We start from the raw sequence: 7,912 nt of genomic DNA on the forward strand, positions 1-7,912 counted from the left end.
TTGTGTAGAGGTGTTTATAATATTCTCTGATGGTAGTTTGTATTTCTGTGGGATCGGTGGTGAGATCCCCTTTATCATTTTTTATTGCGTCTATTTGATTCTTCTCTCTTTTCCTATTAGTCTTGCTAGCGGTCTATCCATTTTGTTGATCTTTTCAAAAAACCAGCTCCTGGATTCGTTCATTTTTTGAAGGGTTTTTTGTGTCTCTATCTCTTTCAGTTCTGCTCTGATCTTAGTTATTTCTTGCCTTCTGCTAGCTTTTGAATGTGTTTGCCCTTGCTTCTCTAGTTCTTTTAATTGTGATGTCAGGGTGTCAATTTTAAATCTTTCCTGCTTTCTCTTGTGGGCATTTAGTGCTATAAATTTCCCTCTACACACTGCTTTAAATGTGTCCCAGAGATTCTGGTATGTTGTGTCTTTGTTCTCGTTGGTTTCAAAGAACATCTTCATTTCTGCCTTCATTTCATTATGTACCCAGGAGTCATTCAGGAGCAGGTTGTTCAGTTTCCATGTAGCTGAGCAGTTTTGAATGAGTTTCTTAATCCTGAGTTCTAGTTTGATTGCTCTGTGGCCTAAGAGAAAGTTTGTTATAATTTCTGTTCTTTTACATTTGCTGAGGAGTGCTTTACTTCCAACTATGTGGTCAATTTTGGAATAAGTGCAATGTGGTGCTGAGAAGAATGTATATTCTGTTGATTTGGGGTGGAGAGTTCTGTAGATATCTATTAGGTCTGCTTGGTGCAGAGCTGAATTCAGTTCCTGGAAATCATTGTTAACTTTCTGTCTCATTGATCTGTCTAATGTTGACAGTGGGGTGTTAAAGTCTCCCATTATTATTGTGTGGGAGTCTAAGTCTCTTTGTAGGTCTCTAAGGACTTGCTTTATGAATCTGGGTGCTCCTGTATTGGGTGCATATATATTTAGGATAGGAGAATTGATCCCTTTACCATTATGTAATGGCCATCTTTGTCTCTTTTGATCTTTGTTGGTTTAAAGTCTGTTTTATCAGAGACTAGGATTGCAACCCCTGCCTTTTTTTGTTTTCCATTTACTTGGTAGATCTTACTCCATCCCTTTATTTTGAGCCTATGTGTGTCTCTGCATGTGACATGGGTTTCCTGAATACAGCACACTGATGGGTCTTGTCTCTTTGTCCAATTTGGCAGTCTATGTCTTTTAATTGGAGCATTTAGCCCATTTACATTTAAGGTTAATATTGTTATGTGTGAATTTGATCCTGTCATTATGATGTTAGCTGGTTATTTTGCTCGTTAGTTGATGCAGTTTCTTCCTAGCATCGATGGTCTTTACAATCTGGCATGTTTTTGCCACGGCTGGTGCTGGTTGTTCCTTTCCATGTTTAGTGCTTCCTTCAGGAGCTCTTTTAGGGCAGGCCTGGTGGTGACAAAATCTCTCAGCATTTGCTTGTCTGTAAAGGATTTTATTTCTCCTTCACTTATGAAACTTAGTTTGGCTGAATATGAAATTCTGGGTTGAAAATTCTTTTCTTTAAGAATGTTGAATATTGGCCCCCACTCTCTTCTGGCTTGTAGAGTTTCTGCCGAGAGATCCACTGTTAGTCTGATGGGCTTCCCTTTGAGGGTAACCCGACCTTTTTCTCTGGCTGCCGTTAACATTTTTTCCTTCATTTCAACTTTGGTGAATCTGAAAGTTACGTGTCTCGTCCACTCCAGACCCTGTTTTCCTGGGTATCAGCAGCAGAGGCTGCAGAACAGTGAATATTGCTGAACAGCAAATGTTGCTGCCTGATCATTCCTCTGGAAGTTTCATCTCAGAGGGATACCTGGCCGTGTGAGGTGTCAGTCTGTCCCTACTGGGGTTTGCCTCCCAGTTAGGCTACTTGGGGTCAGGGACCCACTTGAGGAGGCTGTCTGTCCATTCTCAGATCTCAAACTCTATGCTGGGAGAACCACTATTCTCTTCAAAGCTGTCAGACAGGGACATTGAAGTCTGCAGAGGTTTCTGCTGCCTTTTGTTCAGCTAGGCCCTGCCTCCCGAGGTGGAGTCTACAGAGGCAGGCAGGCCTCCTTGACCTTCGGTGGGCTCCACCCAGTTCGAGCTTCCCGGCTACTTTGTTTACCTACTCAAGCCTCAGCAATGGTGGGTGCCCTTCCCCCAGCCTTGCTGCCGCCTTGCAGTTCCATCTCAGACTGCTGTGCTGGCAATGAGCGAGGCTCCGTGGGTGTGGGACCCTCCAAGCCAGGCACAGGATATAATCTCCTGGTATGCCCTTTGCTAAGACCATTGGAAAAGTGCAGTATTAGGGTGGAAGTGTCCCGATTTTCCAGGTGCCATCTGACACAGCTTTGCTTGGCTAGGAAAGGGAATTTGCTGACCTCTTGCGCTTCCCGGATGAGGCGATGCCTCGCCCTGCTTCAGCTCATGCTCAGTGCGCTGCACCTACTGTCCTGCACCCACTTTCCAACAAGCCCCAGTGAGATGAACCCAGTACCTCAGTTGGAAATGCAGAAATCACCCATCTTCTGCGTCGCTCATGCTGGGATCTGTAGACTGGAGCTCCTCCTATTTGGCCATCTTGGATCCACCCCTAAATATACATTTTAATTTAACTTTTTATCGTTTCATTAAGACAGCATCCTCAAACTGGAATTAGTGGTTCAATGGGCAAAACAGCTTTATAGCCTGTTGGTTCCTTGTCTGTCTTAATAGCATAACACCTTTTAAAAGCTTTCTAAATTCATTATCTCTACTCCCTAACCCCTTTCTTACTCAAAACCCAGTCCAGGCAGATTTTTATCCCTATCCTTGTATCAGAATCACTTTGTTAAGGTCACAATGGGTTTCATAGCCTCAAATCCAATGATCCATTACCATGTTTTATCTTACTGAATTTCTCAGAATAATTTGACAGTTTGGTTATTCTCTCCTTGAAACATTATCTTTGCTTGAATTTGGGGATTCCACACTTTCCTGGTTTGCTTTCAACCTCACAAGCCACTCCTCCTCAGCCTCCTTTTCTAGCTCACCTTCCTCTTGCTGACCTCTAGATACTGTGTTTTCTCAGGACTCAGTCCTCAAACATATATGCCGTCTACATGCACTCTCTAAGTGATTTCATCCAGGAATATGGCTTTAATTACCACCCATACATTGATGACTCCCAGGTTTATACCTCCATCCAACCCCTCACTGTTGAAAGCCAGGCTCATATACACTATAATCTATATAACATCTATGCCAGATGTCTGTCTGGCATCTAAAATCTAAGATATCCACAACATGCCTTATTCCCTCCCTTACACTCATCCCTCACTCTTCCCCATCTCAAGAAAACAGTGATGTAATTCACCCACTCGCTATAGCCAAAAATACTGGAATCTTCTTTAATTCTTCTCTTTCCCCCATACTCCACATTGTCAACAAACTGGCCACATAAGATGTATTTTCTGTCAGAAAAAAAAGCCTGACTTCATTTTTTAATTCGAATAAGAATGTTACATGATGGGTTCCAGTGACAACCCAGTCATTTCGTAATTCTAATTCTAAAGTAGGTAGATGAATATGGTAAGGAACCTTGCATTGAGGCTGTCGCCAGTTGAAATATATTCCTGTTTTGCAATATTTCTTGCTTAGCTTTTAAGGGCTCTCCCTCAGATTCCAGAAGCTAATAAATTGTCTCTTTATTTGGCAGCTTGGGAATTTTTTTTTTAGCACCCTGGACCAATGCACCATTCCGGATGGTTGAGATGTATACTTTTTCTTTAAGGGGTAGGAGGTAAGGGTGATGTTGGAAAGAGAAATGGGAAAGAAGCAGCAGCTTAACATTTGGACCCTGAAGCATGTTCTAGAGCAGGCTGGTTTTAAGAAAGTCCTCATTTGCCTCAAGGTACATGACCCCAGTTTAATGACTATAGGCCTAAATGGGACAGAATCACAATCACATTTGTCACCAGCAGACTCATATCTAGGAGGCATACAAGTTGTTCCTGTTAGAACAGTGACTTACTGGAAAGTCATTTCCCACCACTGATTTGAGTCACTGTTATTATCATACATGAATTTCCATATACAATTAGGCCATATTACAGATTTGCTATTCCATTTAACTAACCTGTCTGCCTACCCTTAATTTTCACTTAAGAATTTTCTTTCTCTTTCTTTTCACTTCTGTGCAATAGAAAATGTGCTCTTTTCTTCTACATTTTCTTCTGGTTTTTTTTTGTTTTGGCATGAGAATGACAGGAATTTTTTAAATGTTTATATTGTAGCCAATCTTTTGCTAGTGGTCTTTGTTCTCTTTTAGGTTTTCTGATGTACAGTCGTTTTATCTACTTACATGTAGATGATGTTTTATCTCTTCCTTTCCAATTCTTATGCTTCTTATTGTTTCTCTGGGCTGACTGCATTAGCAAGTAGCTTCAACACAATCTTAGATAGCAGTAGTGGTAATGAACATCTTTTTCCTTCACCTACTTTAATAGGAAAGCCTCTAGCACTTTCCCATAAGTTGGTGCTGGTTTGGGATTATGGCGTGTGCAAGTTTTATGTGATATGTTAAAGAATTAGTTATTAGTTTTTATTTTTCAATGTTTTAACATGAATCTGTGTTGTATTTTGTCAAATTCCTTTTCTGCATCAATAAAGATAATCACATGATTTTTCTTCTTGGCTCTTGTATCAGTTATTAAGCTACTAACTCTTACCTACAATTGCTTAGCTCCTATACCTCGCTTCTAGAGTAGTAACTGCTGATGTCAATCATGCACTGGCCCCTAGAGCTAGTTGACTTTTTAGGTGTGTTTTTCTTCTCTCTCCAACTGGATAATTAGCATATTCTATTTTGTACATTTTATTAAATGTCTCCACAGGGTTAAGTGAATTTGTTGAGGTAGTGACACTCAACATTTATTGTTTACCTGCCACAACCCCTGTCCATCATTGCTCAGTAAAATTGTTAATCATCTATAGCTAGATATATACCTGCTGGTACCTACCTAGAATGTTGAAATCACATACCTGAGACAAGAGAGAAGAAAAATTCCAAGGAGAACTCTCATGTAAATGCTACTTCCTCCAAGCAACTAAAACAGCTCCTCTATTCTTTCTAGGAAAAAAAATCCCTTCTTTGAGGACATTCCTGGTAAGTATCCTCATCAATAGAAAAAAAATTTTACAAAGAGAACTAAAGTTTTGCTAGCATTTCTGTGGTTTCAGACTTAATGTGATGTGGGGATGCTCTGATTGGGAAAAAGAAAGATCATAAGGTTTCTAGGGAAGTGTACCAGTTTACAAATAGCCAGATTCTCCAGTGACCACCTCATGTGTCTATTGTTTTTTTCTCAAGCAGAAATGTGAAAACAGGAGAAGGTAGAGTCCAGTCTTACCCAAATCCTGCATGTCCAGGAGAAAGCTAACTCTCGTCTAAGCTACAAAAAAAGAAAAAAAAAAGTCTCCTTGTTTTACATAATTTCATACACAAAAAAGAATGGAAGAGTAATATCCACAATTAACATCAAAGATCCTCTTATTCTTCATAGACTCAGTGTAGAGGCTCAGACACTTATGTCATGACCACAGAAAGAAATGAAGGAAGAAAAGAATGAGGATAGATTTGCTAGGGCCAGGGCTTTACCCAAGAAATATAGCTGAGAAAATGTGGGAGGGTAATAGGTAGGCACCTATGCTCCACAGGATGAGAACTGGATGCAAAGAACAGATGAGAGCTTTCTTCCCTATTCTCTCCTCATCTTGAGTCCCTAGTCATTGCTGCAAGTACAGGAAACCATAAAACAGAGTTTCAGAAAACTAATATGTAAAACATGAGAAATTACCAGTGTGCAGAGGTGCCCAGAGCTAAATATAAAGCACTTGGATATTTGCAAAAGCACTAGCATGCTCAGAGTTAGCCAGTTACTAGACTGCTTTCTCACACCTGAAAACATCCTAAAAGAAAGGATACTACATTTTCCTCCTTTGTCTTTTTAACGAGAATTTGGAAAAGGTCTAACTCTTTTAACTTATTTAAAGCTGCTGAGATTGAGACATACAATACAGCTCTGGTAGAAAAATAATCAATTAAGGGAAATAATCAGATCTTCTCTCAACCTATTCCTACCCCCCTCAAAATGTACTACAGTGCCATAGAGGCAAAGAACCTGCATATTTCTTTAAAGGTGAGGGGAGTGAGGAAGTTTCAGGTGTAAAGGATTTTCAGACAGTCATAACTGGAGAAACTTTCCTTTTAACACTGTTTGCTTTCTTTCTTTTTTGTTTGCTCCTCACCTCTCTGTATGTTCTGTCTACCTTTCATTTCAACATAATGAGTTACTTTATATTAAGGGGGAAATGAAAAAACAATTTTTTTGAGTTCAGACCACCTGGGGGCAGTGCTTCCTTTGACAGAGGCACTGCCAGAAACTAGAACAAGGGGAAGGGAACAGCAGGAGGAGGGCATTCAATGATGTGTGTGATGTAACAGTGAGGTTTTGATTGTCCGTAAAAACAAAATGAAGATTCCCCAAAGGCTACCCAACCAACAGAACCAGAAGACTCTAGAACAGCGAACTAGGCCCAGTGAACACGGCCAAATCTAGGTCTCCAAACTGAATCCACAGAGGCTCCAGGAAAAGGAAAGAATGGAAACTCCACTGAGCACTCTGCTGCTGCTCCTCTGTGTGCAGCTGACCTGTGAGTCAGGGGAGTCATGAGGAGGGGAGGAATCAAGTAGGGGCAGCCAGGGCATTGAAATTTAGAAAGATCCCGGGGACAATCTTGGGTCTAGTCTCAGGAATGTAAAACAAATAATGAAACTGATGAACAAACACATTATATATATGAAAATGTTTCATTCCTCCTAAGCAGGGTCAAATGGACAACTGCCAGTGGAACAGAATGCTCCTTCCCTGAAAGTCAAGGAAGGTGACAGCGTCACACTGAACTGCAGTTACAGAGACAGCCCTTCAGATTTCTTCAGTGGTTCAGGCAGGATCCTGAGGAAGGCCTCATTTCCCTGATACAAATGCTATCAACTGTGAGAGAGAAGATCAGTGGAAGATTCACAGCCAGGCTTAAAAAAGGAGACCAGCACATTTCCCTGCACATACAGGATTCCCAGCTCCATGACTCAACCACATTCTTCTGTGCAGCAAGCACACAGTGCCCACAGTCACCTGCACCCGGTACCTAAAGCTTGCTGAGGGGCCTGGGCACATCTCCTTTTATAAGGGCCCTGGGGCACTGACAGAGTTATAACTCTGCTGCATACAAAGGGAAATATGAGGGACTGTTTTATAACATAATATCAAACATTTCATTTGAAGACCATGTGAGGAAGGATAGTGTTTTCAAATACCACCTAAAGTACTTTGTTTCTCAGTGTGAGGCCCTTCCTTTGTGAAAACTAGCCCAAAAACTAGAGGCTAAATATCAAAAAGGAGAGAGCACTAAAGAACAAAGAAAGAACAGGGTAAAATTCTTGTCTTTGAGCTTCTTTGTAGACTTTTACAAAGATATAGAAAATACAAAATCTTGAAAGCCATGACCATCAAATTCAGTAGTGAAAGAAAAAATATTTTGACATGCCAAAAAGATTGGCTTAGAAGATCAAGTACCAAAATCTGAGGGAAAATTGTACAAAGCATTTAAAGGAAAAGAGAACACAACATGGTAGAAAAGCTGTCTTCTCCTTAAAAGGGATAAAATGCCAACCAGCTAGCTAGAAAGGAAGTCAATGATGTGAGGAGAGGTCATAAACAGTGAGTCCAGCATCCTGCTCTTTTCTAGGGTCAGAGCTCTGAGCAGGTAGGGTGGGAGGAGGGTGAGTCACATTTAGCAATGACTCTGAACTGAAGGAACAGTGAATTTTGGCAAAAACTGTTTTGATCATTGTGTCTTATATCAATACTCACAAGAAAACGCCCATTACAGAGGA

General features: G+C 40.7%; 1 pseudogene; it reads left to right on the forward strand.

Moving 5' to 3' along the window:
* Positions 1-6,504: 6,504 nt before the first annotated feature.
* LOC129136960 (T cell receptor alpha variable 21-like) lies at positions 6,505-7,180 on the forward strand (annotated as a pseudogene).
* Positions 7,181-7,912: the final 732 nt, after the last annotated feature.

The sequence above is a fragment of the Pan troglodytes genome, chromosome 15 (genome assembly GCF_028858775.2).
Source record: "Pan troglodytes isolate AG18354 chromosome 15, NHGRI_mPanTro3-v2.0_pri, whole genome shotgun sequence".
NCBI lineage: Eukaryota > Metazoa > Chordata > Mammalia > Primates > Hominidae > Pan > Pan troglodytes.